The sequence below is a fragment of the Schistocerca cancellata genome, chromosome 2 (genome assembly GCF_023864275.1).
Source record: "Schistocerca cancellata isolate TAMUIC-IGC-003103 chromosome 2, iqSchCanc2.1, whole genome shotgun sequence".
NCBI lineage: Eukaryota > Metazoa > Arthropoda > Insecta > Orthoptera > Acrididae > Schistocerca > Schistocerca cancellata.
In genome coordinates this window covers 579,164,131-579,189,466 of record NC_064627.1, presented here as the reverse complement: position 1 = coordinate 579,189,466, position 25,336 = coordinate 579,164,131, and the positions used below count along the sequence as shown (strand labels likewise).

The 25,336-nt window shown below is 42.2% G+C and overlaps 1 protein-coding gene and 1 non-coding gene across 2 annotated transcripts in view; one reads left to right on the top strand and one right to left on the bottom strand.

Annotated features, from left to right (window-relative positions):
- LOC126162185 (sodium/potassium-transporting ATPase subunit beta-2-like) overlaps positions 1-25,336 on the top strand; it is a 286,361-nt gene that overhangs the window by 9,532 nt on the left and 251,493 nt on the right. The window lies entirely within an intron of this gene.
- Trnat-ugu (transfer RNA threonine (anticodon UGU)) lies at positions 18,752-18,825 on the bottom strand. Its single transcript has one exon. It is a non-coding gene; the product is annotated as a tRNA-Thr (tRNA).

Sequence of the window (25,336 nt, the reverse complement as noted above, 5' to 3'; positions counted from 1 at the left end):
GAACTATGCATTTTTTTTTTTTACAGGGTGACTATAATTAAAGTTAATCTTTCAAAACGCTGTAGAAACAACACCACTGGTCATAATGACGTCAAATTGCAACGGAATATTATCGGAGAAGGGGTAAAAAGTATGGCAGAAGAAAAAAAATAGTGTGAAAATTGATCAATGTGTCAGAATACGTAAATGAAAACTCCTGCATTCGCACGACCCATTGAAGTTGGTATAAACACGCCGGGTTCACGGCTTTTCCTCCTTTCGCGTCTGCAACGTTCGCCATGACTGTCTCAACGCAGGATCGCGCTCTGCTCGTAAAGCTGTATTACAAGAATGATGACTGTGCACATGTTGCTCTGCAGAAGTTCCAGACACCGAAGGGTTTGAAAATAGGCGCTGGTCCGATGACTGCCGTGGGTCTGGAGAAAATGATCTGGAAATTCGAAGTGACGGGTTCTTTTGGTGTGCAACCTGGTAGAGAGGGGAAACGACTTGATTCGACGTCAGTGGAAGCGGTGGCCACAGCAATGCAGGAGGAGACGAGTGTTGGTGTGCAAACGGGTATTGCTCGGAGAATTGCCTGAACATTCGTCATACCTGTGAACAAGGTGCTTAAAATCCTACGAAAATCCTTCTTTGCTATCCATTCAAAATTACCCATGTTCACGAGTTGCTTCCTGTTGACCTACCAGCAAGAGAGATCTTTGCTCGCGTGAAAGTGGACAATGATTGGCCGTGGAAGATTTTGTGGACTGATGAAGCCCACTTCCATCTGTCAGGATATGTCGAATATGGGCAACGGAAAATCCACACGCAAATCAACCAGTACCACTTCATCCTGAAAAGGTCACTGTGTGGTGCGGGTTTATGGCATCATTTATCATAAGGCCATATTTTTTCGAAGAGACATGCGCTTCGGGCCCTGTTACCTGTACCGTCAGTGGTAAGCGCTATGAGTGTCTTTTGCGCAACAACGTCATTCCAGCTCTCCAACAGCGTGGATGTGTGGATGGGATCATATTTATGCAAGATGGCGCACCTCCGCACATTGCAAATCCAGTTAAGCAGCTGCTGAAGCGCCATTTCAGAAATGCTAAGATTATTAGATCGCCATTTCCCTACAACCTGGTTGTCCCGATCATCTGATCTTAATCTGTGTGACTTCTGGCTGTGGGGCTATCTGAAAGATGTTGTGTTCAGCGTTTCGATTGCAAACTTAGCTGCGTTGAAGGCCCGCATTGCGCAACACGTTCTGAACGTGACCCCCGGAAACACTTCGATTAGTTGTGGAACATGCTGTTTCTCGAATACAACTTGTTGCAGAAAACGGTGGACAGCTATTGAACATGTTTTGCGTCAGTCACACGGAAATTAATAATCCGATTTGATTTTGATTGATGCTTTTTATGCAGTTCTAGGCCTCAGTACAATTAAAAACCGACGTGATTGATGCTTTTTATGCGGGTTTTGGCCTCAGGACAATTAAAAACCAATTTTTCCCATCCGATGTGATATGACCTTGCCATGGTGGATGGCCTTACGTAACTAGCAGTATCACACCTGTGCACCCAAGCACACTGAGTAGTACAGTGTGTTTAAAGTCAAACGTACACGCTAGGCATTGCTATATGATTCATTTGTCGACCACTGTCAAATTATGATGCTTATAGCGCCATCTATTGCTACATTTCGTAAATATTTATTTTTCTTCTGCCATACGTTTTCCCCCTTCTCTGATAATATTCCGTTGCAATTTGACGTCATTCGGGCCAGTGGTGTTATTTCTACAGTGGTTTGGTTCAAATGGCTCTGAGCACTATGGGACTTAACTGCTGTGATCATCAGCCCCGTAGAACTTAGAACTACTTAAACCTAACTAACCTAAGGACATCACACACATCCATGCCCGAGGCAGGATTCGAAGCTGCGACCGTAGCGGTCGCGCGGTTCCAGACTGTAGCGCCTAGAACCGCTCGGCCACTCCGGCTGGCATAGCGGTTTGAAAGTTTAACTTTAATTACAATCACCCTATGTGTTTGCTTCCTCCAATATATTCAATACATAGCTTTTCTTTCTTCTTTTTTTTTCGAGTATTTTCAGAGTTCATGAAGGGCTTCTGATGCTGTGTCCCACTTCGCGTAAGTGCGTTGTTAATGCAGATCTGCGGTTAGTTAAGGTGTTCTTGAAATCTGCAAAATGACCTTAAGGCAATCACTGCATATAATGCAGTGTACACTCGCTTCATTATATTTATTTACCACAGCTTTTTCTTTGTGCCTGAGTTTACTATCTAGATACGATGGAGCAAAATACGCTGGAATGGTGTTAGCCAACATGTTTCCATTCCGTGTGACTTTTCGGGATGACTAACATCAAAGATGAACGAAAGAAACTAGGGCTCGTAAGGAAGACATGCAACGTCGTTTGGGGAGTTAACGCTCGTTAAGGTCAGCAAACTGCCGGTGGCACGTACTGAGTGCAGCCCACTCAATATTCCACCGTCTGGTCGGGTCTGTCCCGTGTTGCGTGCAGTGAGTCACCACTTTAAGCGTGTCTCCACTGTGTGCCGCCTGTGTCTGTGATTGTTCTGTGGCCTCCCATACTGCAGCAGGCTTGCGAGGCTCCTTGTTTTAAAGTGGAATTCCATAATACAATAATACACGTGTAAATTTCTGCAGAAAAAAAAGACCGAAACAAAATGTATGAATTGTAATACGTGGCGATGTACAGTTGAGTAGGACAACGGGACTGGGTTGAAGCTTCCACGTGTTTCGATCAGCGCCTCTAAACGTCGTCGTGTAAAACCAGAGAGAGAAAGAGAGAGAGAGAGAGAGAGAGAGAGAGAGAAAGATCCGATACGGTACTGGCGAAACAGTATCCACATAGTTTGGCGATAGTTCACAAGGCATTCGTCAGTGATTGCTGCAAAAGCATTGTGAACTAGTTGCCGACAAATAACATAACCCAGAAATGTTCGACCGGCGGCGTGGCAGATTAACGTGTAGACTGCCGTTCATCACCACACTGACCTGTTGAAATATAGCACGAGGAGTTTGTAACCCGCAGGGCTGAAATGTGGGTGGTTGCACGTACGATGATGATTGCTGTGGCCAGTGGCTGTAATGTCCTCATACCTGATCTACCATGGCACACTCAGCCACGTGGTCCACCAACAGCATGCATTCCTGTAATTGACTTATGTCAAAGGTTCATTCTCATCGACTCTGGTAAAATTGCATCTATTGAGACCAGAGACAGCATACGTGAAATCGAGGCTGCACCGTCCAGTCTATAGTCATTTGTTACTTACAATTAGCCATTGATGTTTTCTAATTACAAACTGATCTTCTGCAATCAACTCACCTGATAAATAAAGTTCACAGTATATATTCAGGACCTGTCAAAGTCTTTGGATCAAGCTACTTGGGGAACAACTTTCATTAGAGACAAAATGATAGCTGACAATTTCCAATGACGCTAGCATTCGCCAGCCCTGTGACGATGAGATGTCACCGAACTAGTAGAGTCTACTAACCAACCCAGTAAACTGATATAACGATTTTTGACAAGAAAATGTAAACGATACGTAAAGAAATATTTTAGAAGTTAATCAGTAACTTCCCTTTTGCTTCACTTACCACCTTTCACAGGGAGCAGATGACTGGACTATAGGCAACACATGATGCATACAAGGTGGTCCATTGATAGTGACCGGGCGAAACATCTCACGAAATAAGCATCAAACGAAAAAACTACAAAGAACGAAACTCGTCTAGCTTGAAGGGGGAAACCAGATGGCGCTGTGGTTGGCCCGCTAGATGGCGCTGCCATCGGTCAAACGGATATCAACTGCGTTTTTTTTGTTTTTTTTTTCAATATGAACCCCCATTTTTATTACATATTCATGTAGTACGTAAAGATATATGAATGTTTTAGTTGGATCACTTTTTTCACTTTGTGACAGATGGCGCTGTAATTGAATAAGATTTCACTCTGCAGCGGAGTGTGCGCTGATATGAAACTTTCTGGCAGATTAAAACTGTGTGCGGCACCGAGACTCGAACTCTGGACCTTTGCCTTTCGCGGGCAAGTTTGGAAGGTAGGAAACGAGGTACTGGCGGACGTAAAGCTGTGAGGACGGGGCGTGAGTCGTGCTTGGGTAGCTCAGTTGATAGAGCAGCAGGCCGCGAAAGGCAAAGGTCCCGAGTTCGAGTCTCGGTCCGGCACACAGTTTTAATCTGCCAGGAAGTTTCATATCGGCGCTGTAATAGTAACAAACGTATAAGTACGTGGTATCACGTAACATTCCGCCAGTGCGGACGGTATTTGCTTCGTCATACATTACCCGTGTTAAAATGGACCGTTCACTAATTGCGGAAAAGGTCGATATCGTGTTGATGTATGGCTATTGTGATCAAAATGCCAACGGGCGTGTGCTATGTATGCTGCTTGGTATCCTGGACATCATCGAAGTGTCCGGACCGTTCGCCGGATAGTTACGTTATTTAAGGAAACAGGAAGTGTTCAGCCACACGTGAAACGTCAACCACGACCTGCAACAAATGATGATGTCCAAGTAGATGTTTTAGCTGCTGTCGCAGCTAATCCGCACATCAGTAGCAGACAAATTGCGCGAGAATCGGGAATCTCAAAAACGTCGGTGTTGAGAATGCTACATGAACATCGAATGCACGCGTACCATATTTCTATGCCAGGAACTGCATGGCGACGACTTTGAACATGGTGTACAGTTCTGCCACTGAGCACAAGAGAAATTATGTGACGATGACAGATTTTTTGTACGCGTTTTACTTAGCGACGAAACGTCATTCACCAACAGCGGTAACGTAAACCGGTATAACATGCACTATTGTGCAACGGAAAATCCACGATGGCTGCGACCTTGGCGGGTTAATGTATGCTGCGGCACTATGAGAGGAAGGATAATTGGTCCCAATTTTATCGATGGCAATCTAAATGGTGCAATGTATGCTGATTTCCTACGTAATGTTCTATCGATGTTTCTACAAGATGTTTCACTGCATGACAGAATGGCGATAAACTTCCAACATGATGGATGTTCGGCACATAGCTCTCATGCGGTTGAAGCGGTATTGAATAGCATATTTCATAACAGATGTATTGGTCGTCGAAGCACCATACTATGGCCCGCACGTTCACCGGATCTGACGTCCCCGGATTTCTCTCTATGGGGAAAGTTGAAGGATATTTGCTATCGTGATCCACCGACAACGCCTGACAACATGCGTCAGAGCATCGTCAATGCATGTGCGAACATTACGGAAGGCGAACTACTCGCTGTTGAGACGAATATCGTTGCACGTATTGTCAAATGCATTGAGGATGACGGACATCATTTTGAGCATTTATTGCATTAATGTGGTATTTACAGGTAATCACGCTGTAACGGCATGCGTTCTCAGAAATGATACGTTCACAAAGGTACATGTATCACATTGGAACAATGTTCAAACGTACCTAAGTTCTGTATTTTAATTTAAAAAACCTACCTGTTACCAACTGTTCGTCTAAAATTGTGAGCCACATGTTTGTGACTATTACAGCGCCATCTATCACAAAGCGAAAAAAGTGGTCCAACTAAAACATTCATATTTCTTTACGTACTACACGAATATGTAATAAAAAATGGGGGTCCCTATTTAAAAAATAATCGCAGTTGATATCCCTTTGACCTGTGGCAGCGCCATCTAGCGGGCCAACCATAGCGCCATCTGGTTTGCCCCTTCAAGCTAGACAAGTTTCGTTCTTTGTAGTTTTTTCGTTTGACGCTTATTTCGTGAAATATTTGGCCCGGTCACGATCAATGGACGACCCTGTATACTGTACACTTATTTTGCGTCCTGATATTCATGGTACATAATAACTGCGTGACATAGAGTTCCTGTTCGTAGGAGTTCGCATAACTGCCTTGAGACAAGTGGATGTAGTCTGCATGATACAGTAACGATGTGAATGATCAGCAATCTATGAAATGTCATTTAATGTATACTTTTCCTTTGATTGACCGTTTACGCTAAATATCAAGTCCGCAGATTCTCATGTCTCACCAAATCCTCTTCTTTGTGTGATTCTTAGTCTCCTAAAGGCACACACATTGAAAGTCAATAATATTTATATAGTTGGCCATATACATACTTCAGTCGGGTCTCATATACATCTAGTATTTCACTATCAAGCCTATAATTTGACGGTGATTGTTTTCAAGCGATATTATTGTTCATGACAAAATAACCGTTAGTACATCCGGTCACCAGCAGTACACTCACTGTTTTATAACCATAACTGCTGTCTTCAGCAATTACATTTGTGCCAGCAGATGGAGCACAGCATTGATTCGGGCAGCGATACGACTACTCAAAAGTTGCCATAAGAACCTGCAGTACTTTGGGCTATAAAACTTTCCGAATTTATTATCCCTAATTCGTAAGCGTCGACATGGTTTCTTATATCCATTGGTCCCCAAACAATAAAACTTAATCTTTGTCTGCTGTATCTCTCATCACAAGGACGCTGCCAGACTGCTTTCGTAGCGGTGTGGTTTAACACACAGATGGTGTTCCAAACCTTGAGAATCAAAATCATGCCTACAGTGGAGGGTTCTAAACCGAATACTTTGAGATAAGGAGCTGGTGGTCGGAAATTAATATTAAATTTTGTATTGATATAAAAAACTTTCACTTGGTGACAGGGTTAATGAAAAATGTAAAAGTGACTTTCAGTTGCAGTAGTATCTAGTTTCGTGGTTTAGATTTACGTCAACGATTGTTGTGGATCCGAAATAACTTGATTCATTTCTTTCCAATAATATTCAAGACGGATTTTGATAACAAAATTTTGAATTCTCTCTTTCATACATGAAATATGCTTTCTTGGAGTTATCTCGGCCAACAACTTTAGAAAATTGCAGTATTCTTTTATTATTTTCTGCATCTTGTACCTAAATTCAAATGCATCGATGGAATCTGAGAACCTCAAAAGTGAAAATTTATTACTGAAAACGTATATATTATCACTACTCAATCCACAATCTCAATCTTTCGTGCTACACTGTCATAATGAAAGACAGTCATGTGTCATTTGTTCAGCTGATTACTTGCTAATTAATTCCGTAATTAACTACGTACTTTTGAAGTGTCTATAATCTATAACTTTATCTCACATTTAACTGTTCCTGATTCACAAATGTCTTCGTCACCGACGAAACTTTTTCAGTGTCTTGCCTTAGTTCCTCCCAGAAAACCTTCGTTTACAATTTAGTTTTTGCATTATATTTTAATTACATTGTTTCTTTCTGCGAACAACCTCTTCGGTTTTTTAAGAATATCATCTTGTGTCCCTCTTCACAAGTGGTTTCGGTTCAAACAATGTGTGAAAGAGGGGGCAACGCTATTTTGCTTCGCATAATCATTTAGTAGTTTAATAATTCAGCATTTCATTTCCATTCTGAGTCATACCATCCTTATCCGCGCACAAATTTAAGAATCCCGTTTATTGGTGCTGGCTTTCAAATCATGAAAGCAAAAGTGGAGCAACGTACGCTACATTTACAAACGCAAAACGTTTATGCACTCGCGTGCTTGCTTGTCCATTTGACTGAGGAAGCGACGTAACCTTCTCGCCTGCTCAGTCGAGGTTATGCAGCCTGCATAACATTCTGACTGTGTTACCTGTGCATGCTCAGTGAAGCAGTGTTCTAGAAATTCGATATAATATATCTTTCTTCTCTGATCAGTAGTAGTATGCTTAATATAACAGTATTTGATAATGACTTTTTGTTGAGAGAAATTATCAATAATATTTATGTTGTCTATTGTCGTTCAGTTCTATCTTCTACGAACTATCGTGTCCTTCATTTGATTACCATTATCTTAATAAATCAGGTACTATGGGTGGAACTGGTGAATACAGTAAGAAGGATAATGGGAGAGGGGAGGGGTGAGGAATTGAGTGAGTTGGAATACAGAGTAAGATAACAGGTGGTGGACGTCTGATAAAACTTCAACGTTAGACTGTGACGTGGAAAGTACTTCAAATATCATGAAGTGCACGAGGTGTTCAAGATACGTTGCCTTTATTTAATAATGGGGCTAAAGAAATTAATTACAAGAGACGATTCTCAAACAAGACCAGTATGGCTACAATAGTTCTTTAACATACAATCAAAAGAGTTTTTATTATTATTGAACTATTTTATTAGGATACTCACGCCTACAATGGGCATGCCTACATCAACAGTGAACAAAGTTCTACAGAAGTGACTTCTGTAGATCCCGTGCAAATTGCAACTCGTATACAAATTAGAGTCCAATGACCGTACGAAGAGGCAGACATTCCAAACGATTTTTAAGATTATTGCTAAAAGCATGACAAGGGCTTGGCAGGACGAATTATAGTGAGTCATCAAAGTAACTGAATTCTCATCCGGCAATTAAGAAAATGAAATTAGTGAGTTACGGCATAAGATTTCACTTACTTGGAAAAGTTATTAGTCACAAAGTCTAGACATGAGAAAACGAAACCACACTGTCATTTAACGTTATAGTTCAAAAGCAAAAGTAGTTTATCTGGCTTCATCTTTTTATGTCCAAGAAAACTTTCATCGGCACTGGGAAATTTTGGAGCTTTAGCAAAAGCTATAATTCATAATGGACGGTAGGAATAGGAATTCATTTTACTATAATAGAGATCTCCGCCATAATAGCAAACAAATATAGAGAAGTATGTACACGCTCGGAGCGTGATTTTTTCTTATGAGGTGCGATCTCGAATAAGGTTTGCATCTCCCCACTTTCTGCAACGACTGCAGAAATGAAGCGTGTTATGACAGTCATCTAACAGATCACACCAATCCAGTATGAGAAGACTTGGCAAGAGTACCATTATAGCTAATAGCTAGATCTACATACGCACCCCCTAATTTACCGTCTAATGCAGTACGAAGGGTACTTTATCTCAGTTTTGTCCTTAATACTCCTAATTCATTCATTTAGGAAGCAGAGGAAAGATCACTCTATACTTCTGCGTGCGCCATTATTTCTTTCATCTTACTCTAATGACCTCACACGAGATGTGCACTGGATGAAGCAAAATTCTCACGCAGTTTATCTCTAATGGCGATTTTCTATGTTGGAGCAGAAGTGTTTCGTGAGAACCACACAGTTTTTCTTCGGAAGGTTCCCATTTAAGTTCCTTGTACATCTATGTTACATTTGTACGTCCGGTACACCGATTTGATTTAATTCTAGCTGTACTTATACGAATTACTTCAACGCCCGCTATAGCACTCATTTGGTAGCGACGCCACACAATGGGGCATTAGGTCGCACATATCTCAATTTTTGCTTAAATTACATATGCACGGCATCTTCTCACAATTCTCCCAACGAATCTTCTATTCTTCTCGTACGACAGATATCACGCTTTAGTTCTATTTCGTATCGCTTTGCAGTGTTAGCATTGGATGTTCGAATTCGGTACCAGGCTTCAGAAGTTCACTACAATCGGACATTGCGGATTCCTTCTCTTCTCTGTGACCACTGACTTCCATTGGAAGTATCTTGTATTACAAACGAGACTCACATAGAGTGTACTTAAGTCAAAGTAAAAGTCTAAGATTTACTTACCTTATTTGCATGATCGCAAATTTTGATGATGTTCAATAGGCTTAACATAAGTATGGGCATGTTATTATTATTATTATTATTATTATTATTATTATTACATTTTATGGCATTCATTGGACCACTCTAGCCAACTTTATGCAAAGAATTTTTCTGTTTCCTATCAGCCCAGTACTTGTTCATTCTTTCGGATCTCATCCTTCTTTCTTCATCGGAAATCACCCTTCCTATTGTCTGTTTGTTGATTCTCGTTTGCAGTCTGGTTGGTTTGTCTGTGAGTTTCCTGGTTCAAAATGGTTCAAATGGCTCTGAGCACTATGGGACTTAACTGCTGAGGTCATCAGTCCCCTAGAACTTTGAACTACTTAAACCTAACTAACCTAAGGACATCACACACATCCATGCCCGAGGCAGGATTCGAACCTGCGACCGTAGCGGTCGCGCGGTTCCAGACTGTAGCGCCTAGAACCTCTCGGCCACTAGAGTTTCCTGATTTTATCTGTTTTGTTTCTTAGGTCTTCCAAGGTAATCTGTAGCTCTTCCATATCTTCCTTGATTTCTGTAATCCACTTAATGTTGCACTTACTATTCCACAATTTTTCCATTATTCTCCGGATGATCCTGTTATCTGATGTTCTGATTAGATGTCCGAAAAATGAAATGCGTTTCTTCCTGATTATACTCATTACCGGTTCCATTTCATTGTAGACTGTTTCTTTTGTAGCCACTCTCCAGTGTCCATCTTTCTGGTACGATGTGTTGATGCACATACTGACGATTCTTCTCTCTATTTTGAGTATTTTGTCTGTTTGTGCAGTGTTAGTAGTTTCGAAGATGGTTTCACTTGCGTATGTTATTTCTGATTGAGTGGTTATTTTGTAGCGTTTTAATTTTGTTGCTAGTGACAGGCTCTTTTTGTTGTACGGGTTCTTGGTCATATATTGTGCTGTAGTCAATTTGTTTATTATTTTATGCCATGTTGCCTTTTCATGGAGGTTATGTGTTATGATTTCTCCCAGATATTTAAATGTATCTACAGTTTTGATTTCTTGGATTCCTATGGCAATTTTGTTTATGAGTGGTGGGTCAGTTAACATGATATTCCAAGACCAATTTTCTGTGCTATTTCCTGTAGTGATATAACTTGTTGTTTGGTTTCTTGAATACTGTTGCACAAGAGAGAAAGGTCATCAGCAAATCCCAGACAATTTAAACTTATCTTGTCTTTGGTTCTTCCAATTTGGATGTTCTGAGGGTTAGTATTGTACTTGACATTAGGTGTTTCTCCCGACACAATCAAACGGAAAAGTCAGTCGCATGGTGAAAGCTGCATTGCAATTGTGTATCGGCGTGTGTAAAGCTATACATGATTTGTACATAATTTTCAACTAAGACTCTACTGGATGGAGACTGGGAGTAATTGAAAGTTCATGGGAAAGTATACTACCATAACCCACTCGGAAAACATGGTGATTAAAAGCAGATTGTTATTTCATATAGGACAGCTGCTGCACTTAAAATGCAGTCGACGTGCTCGTAATCACAATAAATATGTAGCTGTATTAAGAGAACTGAAGCTAGATGAATGCATGAATCACATCTTGGCACAAATAATATTAAAAAGTTACCGGTCTGATTGCTTTACTCTTTTAAATAGTTTTTTATCGTTTTACAGGGTGTAATAGGTAAGTGCCAATATTTCAATTGATGACAAAGGACGGTATACTGAAGAACATTTCATCAGTATTTACGCCATTTGCAGACTAATAATCATAGCTTTACAAGTTGTACGTTCGAAGGTTGAATAGTATCTTCAAGTACATGTTGCAGCAGGTGTGGGCATAGTTTCTACTGACTGGCATAGTCCACTTAGTGGTTCAGTTATGACAGTGCACGAAACATCAGGTAATAAATTATGCGACGTGTTTGTGGGAAGACTGTTCGACCGAGAGAAAAATACAACCATCACACTGATGCATCTTCTTCTTTTCCTTCAGCGTTTGTCCCGAGTGCCTGCGGGGTCCCAGTTACACCCTGTATATTACAAGCTGAAGTTGTGCGATGAGCATGGACGTGAACAGATATAATCGCATCTGACTCTGGCAGGCAGTTTGTATCTACATCTACCTACTTTGAAGGGTCTGGCAAAGAGTACTACGATCCAGTACTATCAGTGTTCTCTCCTCTTTCACGGCAGACATAGTGAGGGAGAAATGGCTGTCTATATGATCCTACGAAGAAACAAAAACTTTACGGTTTGCTGATGGCATTGTAATTTTGTCAGAGACGGTAAAGGAATTGGAAGAGCAGCTGAACGGAATGGACAGTGTCTTGAAAGGAAAAAATAAGATGAACATAAACAAAAGCAAAGTATTACCTTCTCTGGTTTCAGCTACTGAGGAAGAATGGACCGCCACTCCTCGACAGACATTCAGGCATCTCACTCAAAGAGTCCGCAGCAGAGCACCAGCCATTATAAAGACCAAGGGCGACACATCCCATATTACTGTCCACCAATAGGTGTGCGGATACCTTTGGTCAGACAGCGTATACGATGGTTGTAGCATAACATTCGCACAGTCTTCCTCAAATACAGATTTTTTAACTTTACCAAACACAGTTTCTGAAGAACTACGTCGTGTTTCTTCCAAGGATTTCGATTTAACTTCTTCTTCTCTTCAATGACTATACCGAGTGTTACTCTACTAGCAGCGCGTCCCTAAATTGACTCGACGTCTGCTATCATGCCTACTTGACAATGACTCCAAACGCTGTATCAGTACTCTAGAATTAGTGGCACGTTTGTGTTGTATACAGTTTTGCTTTATAGAGGCACAGTGGTTTACACACCCCTTCAAACAAATAAAAGTTTTCCATTCACCTTCTCTCATACTGATTTCACCTGATTGCCTCATTTCATATCTCTTCTTACACTTAGACGAGATGAGGTGCATTGATGTCCACCAGCGGTCTCGTAAATGAATGCTTACAATTCATTCTCATTGTTATTGCCAGTATCTTGCTTTTACTCACGTTTAAAGAGCGCTACCATTCACTACATCTGCAGAAATTTTGTCCGAGTCTTTAGGCATTTCTTTACGATAGCACAATGACGGTATTTCCCTGTAGACAGCAACGTCCACAGCGAACACTCGTATAGTGCTGTTCATCCCATCTGATATGTTGTTTTTGTACACTGAGAACATTTCCGATCATATTATGCTTCCTTGGGGAACATCCAATATTTATTCCTTTTCTATTGAGCATTTGCCGTGCAGTGCAATGGAATTACTTTTATTTCACAAATATTCATCGGTCAATGACCGATCTACGAGGATACTACTATTCTAACTTGGGTAAAAATCGACGAAATGGTGTAGTAGTGAACGCCTTTAGAAAAACTAGGAAGACGGAATCCACCTGTTCATCTGAATAAACTGCTTGAAGATATCTAGTATGAATAAAGTAAGCTGCGTTTCACACGAGTGATATTTTTTCTTGAATCTGAGTTGATAATTCTGTAAAAGCTTATTTTCCTCGGCGAACGCCGCAGTTATATAGACCAATATGTCTGGCGTCGCCTGCTGCAGAATAGTTCTAAATTTTAAAAAATGTAGGCTACGGTTTTGCAACAGACGAGTGTCTGGGATTGATAAAATTCGTGGTGAAACCTTCAGCTGTCATTGATTTATTTTATTGTGATATAACGTTTCTGCCGTTTGTGCCAGATAAGATTGATAATGGTCACTGACCGAAACAAGTAGCGAATTGTGCAAAACAAGTGACAGCTGAAGGTTTCACCGTGTATTTTAACAATTATTTAGCGGCTGAGTATCCCCACCTGCAAACATACGTAACGTTTGCAATGTTGGTCCATAATTCTGTACATTCGATCTTTAACCCCATTTTGGGAACAAGTGAGACCCGCACTCTAAATCTTGTCATGAGTGACTAGTCGCTGCACAAGAGATTCTTGATAGATATGAGATAGGAACAGAGCTAGAATCATACTGAAATGCCGCTAGCGCTTGCTAGCTTGTTCACTTCATTGTTTTTCAATATCAGGAGGTGTTCATGTCTATGCATATTTCTGAATATTTGTGTCTGTCAGACATTGGTACAGTAGCAGCTTCATGATTAAATAAATTTTTAAATGTGCTTGTTAGTACAGGATGTCCCAGAAATACTGCGAATAACTCGATGGGTTGTGGAGGGTGTCTTGAGGAACAAATCGAGGATAGGAACACGTGTCCACAAACATCATCCAGCGACGTTACAGAGCGACGCAGTTATAAACGCCGACGCCTGCCAGTATGCAACCCTTCAGTAGCAAACGTGACTTTGTACGCTATCGGATCGTAGGCCGAACGCCTCGCAACGTTATTTGTTATTCGGCGACCGCGAATGATTGCCACAATCATCAGTAGAGATGATGGAACTAGCTGCTGTATAGAAACGCCTTGTCTCCTGTGAATGCGATGCTCTGTTGCCTCCTGGAGCCCTCTAAAATCTCCAATGTTTTTCGGTGTATAGGAGAAAAATAAACTGCAGATGGAAACCCATGTTCGAAACCGTCTTCCACCAAGGCAACAGAGCATCACACTAATAGAAGAGAAGGCCTGTCCACGCACCAGCTAGCTCCATCTTCTCCTCTGGCGATCGTGCCATCTGTCGCGGCCACTAAATAACAAAGAAGCGTTGCGTGACGTTCCGCCTACAGTCTGTCAGCGTACAGAGTCAAGTTTACTGCCGAAGGGGTGGCCGAGTGGCAGGCGTCAGCTCCTAGGGTCGTTGGATGAAGTTTCTGGACACAGGTTTCTGTCCTCGATTTGTTCCTCAAGGCATCCTCTACAATATCCCCGAGTTTGTTGCAAGATTTTTGGGACACACTGTATTTCTGTTTTCTGTCTTTAGTTACATACCAGATCCATCCGCGGGAGATGGAATGGATAGATTGGATTAGTTCATTTACTTTACACATTGCGGAAACTTTCTAGGGTTTTTTGACGGAACTTACATCCGTAAAAAATATGATAGGTTCCCCACACAGCACTTCCTACTGTTGCAAAGGTTGCTTTAACATTGATCTGTGACTCGGTACGCTTCAAGAACCGATTCAAAATTTCAGCTCGACACAGTCGTCCTCTCCCCACCCCCCCTTTCCCTTCGCTCCTCCGCTTCCCAAAAAACACACTGCAGGATCGTAGGACAGCCTCTGATTGGTCGGCACAGTTCTTGCCTCACTACCCGCCAAAGTCTTTTTATGTGGATTACGATACGGTGACCTGTGGGCTAGCAGACATGCAGTGGGGCGCATGAGTGTTCGTTGAACGAGGAAGGTATGCTTCAAGTGTTACAAGTGGCCGCACTGGGAAAGGGTGGAGCGATTGACTGAGTCCAGATAACACTTGAATTTTTGAAAAATTTTTGTTAAACACCAAATTCGCCCGAAATTTCAGTCACTGAAGGCCGCACAGAATTTCTCATTAGATCGGTCCAGAACTACTGTAACTGTATTAAATATTGAAACAAATACTTTCAGAGGTAAATATTTAAAAACAATACCTTAGTTCTGAAAACAACCTTAGAAAGGAACCAAGAACCTCTCAATTAAATCAGTAAACCTCAAATTTTAATAAAGCAGCCAAAACTTTACCCTACTACATATTTCATCGTTGGTTACTTCACGCAGATAGTAAAGAACTTCCTCCCTCACTCTGACCTACGAGGCAACTGATACCACTACAAGTCAGTAAGCAATTAATGGGTTTCACACATTAGAAAAGAATTTATAGAGTTAGATGTTAACGGTCACTGAGTAATGCGTAATTTGAGATGGAACTCTGGTCGTGTCCTGGCCACTGATTCATCATTAACAGGTCCATTATAATCCAACGTTAGTCTATGTTGGTGCCGCGCGGGGTAGCCCTGCCACGGCTCGCGGGGCTTCCCCCGTCGGAGTTTTGAGTCCTCCCTCGGGCGTGGGTGTGTGTGGTGTCGTTAGCGTAAGTTAGTCTAAGTTAGATTAAGTAGTGTGTAAGCTTAGTGACCGATGACCTTAGGAACTTGCACAAATTAAAAAAAAAATCTATGTTGGTACACAGAAATACAGTACAATAGAATATCGGCTCTTACGCTTGAAAATGCTCAGTATTATAAATTTCCAAGAACAATCTCCCTGAATCCACTAGCACAGATATTGTTTCAACTTTAATCAAAATGGTTCAAATGGCTCTGAGCACTATGGGACTTAACATCTGAGGTCAACAGTCCCCTAGACTTAGAACTACTTAAACCTAACTAACCTAAGGACATCACACACATCCATGCCCGAGGCAGGATTCGAACCTGCGACCCTAGCAGCAGCGCGGTTCCGGACTGAAACGCCTAGAACCGCTCGACCACAGCGGCCGGCACCAACTTTAATCATTCTAGCGATTGCCGTGGCATAATAGCAGATTGTTAATAACTATTTCAGCAAGTGGACCTGAACCAATTGTTTATATAATACGATCCTCATCACACAATAGCATTTAGCAAATATTTTCTGGACCGCTGTATACTCTCTAAATTGAAACTATACAACATAGAACACCAATTTAAATCACCAAGATGAATAACAAGAAATAGATGACACATCTAATACTGTAGCGGAAAAAATTACCGACAGTAATAATTCCGAGAGACAGTTCCTGTAGCAAATATTCCGTCAACAGAACAGCTGCATTTCCCTCCACGCATCTGACCTCCAGAGAGACGTTATGGACAGGCCGCCTACTGCAACCCACTGTGTCTCCCATACACACCGTGCGAGTCGCTAACGACTCTGTCCAGAGTAGACTCCAGTAAACAAACAGCGGCGTTGCGATGCGCTCCCCGCTTACGACAACCAGCGTACCGTTCTCCAGGGTTCGTCGGCCAAACTGTTGCATACTCTGCTGCCAACTTTCTTCTTCCCCCAAAGCTCACTCGTTATCCCAGATAAACGAATCTGAAGCAGAGAGGTTCCACTACGCCAAGACAAGGAATTCTCACCAACCTAGTTCGGCATTTGCTAACCTAGACCAAATGCCGTACACGGCACACAAGCGTGTGCTCATGGGTGTCGTCGTCTTGGAAGACAGTGTCCCCAGCATTCCCACCCTGAAGGTGTAGAAGAAAGGGGAACAGTCACCGAGAATGTTGAAACACGTATCTTAGTTGAGCACGGTAAAGTGAATAAGTAGTGTTACGAAAAAGTCACCCAAAAGCGCCATACAATTACGTCCTATCTGAACTATAACCTCCACATACCCGGGGCTACACGCCACACGGAGCATCGGTGCAATGGACGCCTCGTACCATTTTCGAAGCAGAAAAAGCACGCCTCGTAGGACTGCACTACAAGCCTCCAGTGAGTAGCCCAGTTTCTGCGTTGTTTGGCCCATTCAAGACGCAGCTTTATGTGAGTAGTTGTCGCTCTGATACAACATCAAATTGGGCAACGTTGCTTCCGGTGTGGACATGGGCACCTCCAAACACGATAGCACCATTGTGTCTTTGTATCACGTATCGACACTGGCTTATCCTGCTGCGATGATTCCTTACAACTGACTGCCACATAAACACTAATTCACTATCGCGATTTGTGTCGGCGGCGAAGTTTCACGTAACCGCCTGTTAAACAATACATTTCTACAGGACCACAAAGCAACCAGTGCGCCCGTTTAACGGGGTGGTTAATATTTTGTCCGTCGAGCTTATTAGAGCTGGTGGATTTCGACTTCAGTTTCCGTCACCCAGTATAAGCCATCATTTGGCTAAACTGCCTATTGAAGCGCGGCAGTTACGGGAATTGTGGGAGGATCCGAGAATGCCGGACATTTACCACGCCGGACATTTGCCACGCCGGACATTGCCACACTTGCCTCTTCGCCAGGTAGCGATCCCTCAGAGAAGGGACGCTGTTCCTCGTGCTACTTCTGTCCGCTTTCAAACCGCCGTCTCCACATCTTACTCGATACAACCAGTGCGTAAGGGACCTTCTTCTTCGACATCTTGGCCAAATACAGAGCTTCTTTTCCAAAATAGAAATATTTATAACTTTTGGGAAATGAAAGCAATACCGATGATTATGTCAGTACGTAATTAGTTCTGCCAAGTATAAGTATAGATTCCTTTGTATGTACCGTAGCTTCCTTTCACGCTTATTGATTGCGATAGAAACAGTCCATGGCCACGGGAGCAACAAGAAAGGAACGATGTAAAGAGAATGCGAATGTATGCTTCTAACGTACGTTGTTGTTCTACATTTTTTAGCTCTGGTATTTACAGGGTCACAGAGGAGGCATCCTAGGTTTTGGCGGAAAAAGCCGTAATTGTAAGAAGCACAACTTAAGGAAAAATAATGTAATTTGTGTTCCAGCTCACAAGCGACATTGAAGCAGTTAGTTCCTGTGACTTAGTATGGGGAGAGGTTATATTCGACAAGTAGAATAAATTAGTAACTGGCTCCTTTTACCGACCCCCAGTCTCAGATAAAACAGTTGCTGAACAGTTCAAAGAAAACTTGAGTCTCATCACAAATAGGTACCGTACTCATACAATTATAGTCGGCAGTGACTTCAATCTACCTTGCGTATGTTGACAAAAATACATTTTCAGACCCTATTGTAGATAGGAAACAACTTCCGTAATTGTTCTAATTGCTTTTTTTAAATTATTTTGATGAATTAGTTCACGAGGCCATTCAGATTGTAAATGGTTACGAAAACACACTTGACCCCTTAGCCACAAATAATCCTGAGCATCACGACATACAGGGATTAGTGAACACACAGTCGTAGCCAGGCTCAATTCCGTAACAAAGAAATTCACCAAAACTAAACGCGAAATGTATCCATTTATAAAAGCAACTAAAAATTCGGTTGACGTCTTTCTAAGAGACAGTCTCCAATCCTTCCAAACTACGTAAGTGAAGACCATATGTGGCTTAAGTTCAAAGAAATAGTATCATACCAAATAAATTAATAAGAATAAATGATAACTAACTGAAACCCTCAGCTGCCGTCAGGTGTTGTTGATAAACCTCGATGTGGACAGCTGAAAATGTGTGCCCCGACCGGGACTTGAACCCGGGATATCCTGCTTACATGGCAGACGCTCTATCCATCTGAGCCACCGAGGACACAGATGAGTAGCGCGACTGCAGGGACTTATCCCTTGCACGCCTCCCGTGAGACTCACATTCCCAACTGTCCACAATTCTACATATGTAATGTACCTTATAGACATTTGCCCATCCACAATGGCCACCCAGCCATTGACCTTCGTCTGTGCGAATGCGCACAGGTTGCCCAAACTCTTACGAGAATCGCCAAAGCGTGCGCGAGTAATGAGTGGATGGGCAAATGTCTATAAGGTACATTACATATGTAGAATTGTGGAATGTGAGTCTCACGGGAGGCGTGCAAGTGATAAGTCCCTGCAGTCGCGCTATTCATCTGTGTTCTCGTTGGCTCAGATGGATAGAGCGTCTGCCATGTAAAGAGGAGATCCCGGGTTCGAGTCCCACTCGGGGCTCACATTTTCAGCTGTCCACATCGAGGTATATCAACAACACCTGTCGGCACCTGAGGGTTTCAGTTAGTCATCATTTATTCCAGGGAAAAGCTGCACGGTCATCTACAGTATTTGTTCTGTCGAGAACAGTTACTGTCTTCATATATAAAATTAATAAGAGATGGAACTGATCCCCCATGGTACACAAAATACGACAGAAAGCTGCTGCAGGAGCACCGAAAAAGGCAAGTATAATTTAGACGAACGCAAAATTTCCAATATTGACGAAGTTTTACTGAGGCTCAAAATTTGGTGCGGATTTCAATGCGAGAAGCATTTAATAGTTTTTACAACGAAACTCTCTCTAGAAATGTGGCGGAAAATCCAAAGAGATTCTGGTTCTATGTTAAGTAAACCAGCGGAAAGGCTCATTACCGATGGGGAGGAGGACGAGGAGGAGGAGGGGGAGGCAAGGGACCCAACCCTTCGGAGCAGGTAAAATCGTGGCAAATGTCCGGCTGGCAAATGTCCGCACTCCGGAGCTGGTGGAGCGGACAGGAAGCGGTGGCTCAGATTCTCGGCGAGCCGTGAGAAAGGCGCGGACCGCGGAGTCGCGTTCCGCCAATAAATCCCCATTGAGGCCGGCGGACCGGTCGTTAGCGGAATGAGTGGCCGCCAATCACGCCGGCCGCCGTCCCGCGGTGGTGGCGCGTGCCAGAGGCCGGCAGTCGGCCCCGGACCGCCGCCAACTCGCCCTCCCCGCTCCCCTCTCACCTCTCTCTCCTGTCCTCGCCCCTCATCTTCTTCCCCACACTGCGAACCCGCCGTTACACGAATTCACACGTTTTAACTGCAGCCTCAGTTACCGTGCGTGATACGGCGCAGTGTTAAAGCGCTGTAGTCTGCTAGACTCGACACTGTGCGCATCAGTGCTTCTGCGATAAAACTGGTAGCCTAGAAAACTATACTGCCTACAATCATATGTCTAGGAGCCGATAAATCTCTAGAAATTACGACAGTCCGGATGAAAATACCGTACTATCGCTGTTAAGGGGGGTAGGACGTCAAACGGGCCGACTTGGAGCAGGAGAGGCACCACAGGACATTTTAATTTCCACTGTCTATACTTTTACAAGTAAATTCATAAAACTTCGTCAGCATGACCAGGAAGGATTCAGGATTCACACTCATAGCAGCGGAAGTTCAAAAGCATAACAAAATAATTTTTTTACATGTGAAATTTCGTCATTTTTTCACTTACTTTTGGCTGCATTTGTTCCTATAGGCACACTTTTCTTCATAAGTAAGAGAGATTATTCGATGAATTTTGCACAGCATACAAACGATATTTACAGGTGTCTGAAACTCTAGAATCTATTTAATTTATGAAAAAATGAATGAGCTGTTACGTTTTAAACTTTATGTTTAGAAAAAAATCAAATTTTGTAGTTAATTATCTCAATTTTTACCACAGTTTTTAATAGATTTGGAAATTTCTAGCCTTTCATACACCTGTAAGTATGGTTTGTATGCTGTGCAAAATTCATTAAAGAATCTCTCTTACTTGTGAAGAAAAATGTACCTATAGCAAAAAATGCACCCAACAGTAAGTGAAAAAATCATGAAATTACATATCTCAAAAAAAATTATTTTGCTATGTTTTTGCACTTCCACTGCTATGAGTCTGAATCCTGAATCCTTCCTGGTCATGCTCACAAAGTTTTATGAATTTATTTGTAAAAGTATAGACAGTAGAAAATAAACTGTCCTGTGTTGCCTCTCCTGCTCCAAGTCGGCCCGTTTGACGTCCTATCCCCCTTAAGACAAGCGTCCTATCACAGTCGCCAAATATCTCATGATCCCGTTGCCTGGGAATCTGGATTGCTATTCATCATGAAGGAAATCAGACTTCGGTGGAAATTAATTACAGTTTTACCTCTTCTCTCGTTATTGTCACTTTTTCTTGTCATTAAACATCCAGTCAGCCTCTGCTCTCTCTTGGAGATAACTTTCATAAAATCATCTTGTTTGTTTGAAGAACGACAACTGCCTTTTCACGTGCTAAGATGTCATCTAACGCCAGAACAAAAAGATGCGTCCGCCTGCTACAACAACCACAAGCAACTGGAATGCCAGACTGACATATAATAGTCTGCAAGCATTTTAGTTTGTTCAAAAAACAGGCTAAATGAGATACTATTTAGCATCTTTGTAAAATATTAATATCGCAGTGGAAGGTTGGTCCACTTATACCTTTGTTTTAGTAATTAGAAAAGATCCACGCCTGATGACCTTACACATCGGTCCATGATCCATTTTTACAAAGGTGTCGTAGTAATCACCGGCACAGTACCTAGCTTATGCAGTTACATCTGTGCAGGGGAAACTGTGAGGCTATTTACAACTACAGCTTGGTGCCAAAGGCCTAAAACAATTAATTTAATCCAAGAATTATAAACACAACACAATTTCCGACTTCCAGTAACGGACAGATGGTAGTTCTTTCTCTCTTTGTGGAAAAACACCAAACTCAAATATAAATCAAAAGTAAATTATGTTCATACCGTCCAATAATATCAAAGCATTGTGACTGACTAAATATTTTACGGATCTCAGAATACTCCCTGCATTGGCAATATTTCTTAGTGAAAAACTAAAAATCCAATAATAATTTTGTAGTTAATATACTAGAGATCAACTTTAATTAATTCTTTGTCATTTGAGAATGGAATGTATCTTTCTATGGTCACAAACAAAAAATACAGTTAATTGTATAATTACCTTTTTCATATCAGATCTGGAAATAATGTAAAACTATGTTCTTAAATCTGTTTTCAGTGGACAAACCCCATTTTAACTTTGTTGATGTAATACTGAAAAACTAGTTAGTGAGCTACAAAAAAGAAATAAGTTGAACAAACTATTTGAATAGTATCTCATGACAATTACGAAGCTATGAAAAGCGCATTTATTAAAGTAAACAAGACATATTCCTTAACTAACGGACTACGTTCCAAATGTAACTTAAGATAGTTTGAGCATGCAGATAGCTCATAAAAAATTACATAATAATTCAACATTACTTACTTCTGCTTCATGTATTTGACATGAACATTTTTTCACCAAATGCAAGGGAACAGATTATTCCAACTCTTGGAGTACGGAAACAAATAAAGAAGAAGTACTAGCTTTGTTCCAGCCTGATACCAACTTGCTCTAATATCACTCTTATAAGAAAAAAGTCCTATAAAATGTTAGTTCTTAACTATTGCTTTCAACACAAATTATTTCACACATTTTTTGCAATGACGTTTACCAATAAGTACAATGAGTTACAATATTAATAGCTTTTGCTTTTCATCTCGTGCGTCATTTTTAAATTCCACTGCTTTTTGACTGTCTAGTTACAAAGTCTGACATGTGGGGTCACTAGAGACTCAATAGTCCTTCCAAGTACCACTAAGATTTCTTGGCGCATGTTGTAAGGACATGAATAGAAAAAGCATTTCACTGATATTTCGTCTCATCTGCCACTTTATTGTAACTGCTGCAAGAAATAACTTTCTGCAATGTACCCATTTTAACCGATCGATCGGCACTCAAACATTGTCAGTTTGGACTAGCAACAAAACAACTCTCAAGCTAGGCGGATGTGAAAAGACGGGTACCATTCTCCAAAGTGAACTGTAACGTAACAGGATATTTGGATTTGCTTCCCTCGGCAACGTCAGACGTTGTGTTCGGTAATGTTGACATTTACACTCCTCGGTGAGCAAACACACCAAGTATCTTCACCAGTAGTGATCACAGCACTTACGTAGGAGCACCACTATGTACTTACAACATTTATCGTGGGTCGTGGATACACATTCGCATTCTATCCATATTACTGTGGAGCGTCAGCAACTGACAATTATTGCGTGAAAATATATTGTAAACACCAATCGGAGACTTTTGCAGCAAGACCTATTTTGATGTTTAAATAATCAAGAGATAGTCCTATCTTGATACGTCTGCAGCCATCTCTTCAATAATTTTCTGCACTTCTGCACCGTAACATGCAGCTGATGATAAAACTCTAACAGCGATACGGTCGTAGCTGTAAACGTATGCCATTAAGACAGAAAATATTTTTTTATGAATGTTCTGTACACGCTCTAAGACAAGAAAGACGATGTACCACGAAGGAATTATCCGAAATGCGACGGGAATCAGTAGAGGTGTTGTACATGCACATACAAACAAATGGTTACAGTTTCAGAAAAATTTGAACGATTTATTCAACTTCACAATTTGTGTAAGTCAATAACACGTTGGTCCACTTCCGGCACTAGTGCCAGCTGTTATTCGACTTGGAATTGACCGTTATAGTTATTGGATGCCTTTCTGAGCAATACGTGCCGAATTCTGCTCAATTTGCCCGTTAGATCGCCATTATTCTGAGCTGGTTCGAGGGCCCTGGAATTTTATTGACTGGAGTAGAATTGTCTTCAGTGGTGAGTCGCGCATTGAACTGAGCCCGATTCGCTGATCACCGGGGGGAGTTCGAAGTGGGACTCATCACTGAAGACGATTCTACTCCAGTCAATGAGATTCCAGGTCGAAGACATGTCTGGACACGCCCTGGACAGCGGTGAGATGTCAGCCTGACTGGCACACGCCTAGCGGCCCGAGAACCAGGAGTGATCGTCTTGTGTGCCCTTTCTTTTCATAGAAGGACCCCTTTGGTTGTCATCCGCGGCACTTTTACAGCACAGCGGTACGTCAACGATATTCTGCGTCCCGTTTGTGTGAATTCCTAAGGGAATAAACTGCTGAGGTCATCGGTCTCTGGACTTAACACGCTACTTAAACTAACGTATGCTGAGAACAACACACACCCCTGCCGGAGGGAGGACTGGAACCTCCGGCGGGAGTGGCCGCGCAATCCGTGACGCGACGCCTCTAACTGTGAGGCCAATCCGCACGACTACGCCCCGTTTTGTTGCCCTTCGTGGCAAGCCATCCTAGGGTTTACGTCTCAGCAAGATAACGCCCGCCCATACAGGGTGAAAGTTTCTACTGTCTTCATGCTTGCCAAAACCTACTTGGCTAGCAAGGTCGCCGGATGTCTCCCCAACTGAGAACATTTGGAGTATTATGGGCAACATGCTCCACCCAACTCGGTATTTTGAGGATGTAACGCGCCAATTGGATTGAATTTGGCATGATATCCTCAGAAGCACCTCCAACAACTTTGTCGATCAATGACAAATCGAATAACTGCTTGCATCAGGGAAAGAGGTGGAAGACGCATTATTGACTTGCTCAGTTTGTGAAGCTCTTTCTCTTGAATAAGAAATCCAGTTTTTCTGATATTGCAATCATTTGTTTGTTTGTATAAGTACATCTTCCTTCCTATTCGGATAATTCGTTCGTGTTGTGTCGTTGTCTAAGAGCGTATTTGGATCAGAGATATATGGGAAATTATTCTGGCAATGATACGGGCTTAAGGTGGGGAAATCCACTGACGTAATCGACTTTGCAAACGACAGACCGTCATGGCCCGGCGCCTGGGAACGAGCAGATCATACCTGAAACGATGAATCGGGTCGGCTGTTCGCACGCTACTGTCTTGAGCATCTATGGAAGGACGGTGAAACCACGAGTAGGTGACAAAGTGTTGGACGCCCACGCCTCACCCCAAAAACTGGATGTACACTCCTGGAAATTGAAATAAGAACACCATGAATTCATTGTCCCAGGAAGGGGAAACTTTATTGACACATTCCTGGGGTCAGATACATCACATGATCACACTGACAGAACCACAGGCACATAGACACAGGCAACAGAGCATGCACAATGTCGGCACTAGTACAGTGTATATCCACCTTTCGCAGCAATGCAGGCTGCTATTCGCCCATGGAGACGATCGTAGAGATGCTGGATGTAGTCCTGTGGAACGGCTTGCCATGCCATTTCCACCTGGCGCCTCAGTTGGACCAGCGTTCGTGCTGGACGTGCAGACAGCGTGAGACGACGCTTCATCCAGTCCCAAACATGCTCAATGGGGGACAGATCCGGAGATCTTGCTGGCCAGGGTAGTTGACTTACACCTTCTAGAGCACGTTGGGTGGCACGGAATACATGCGGAC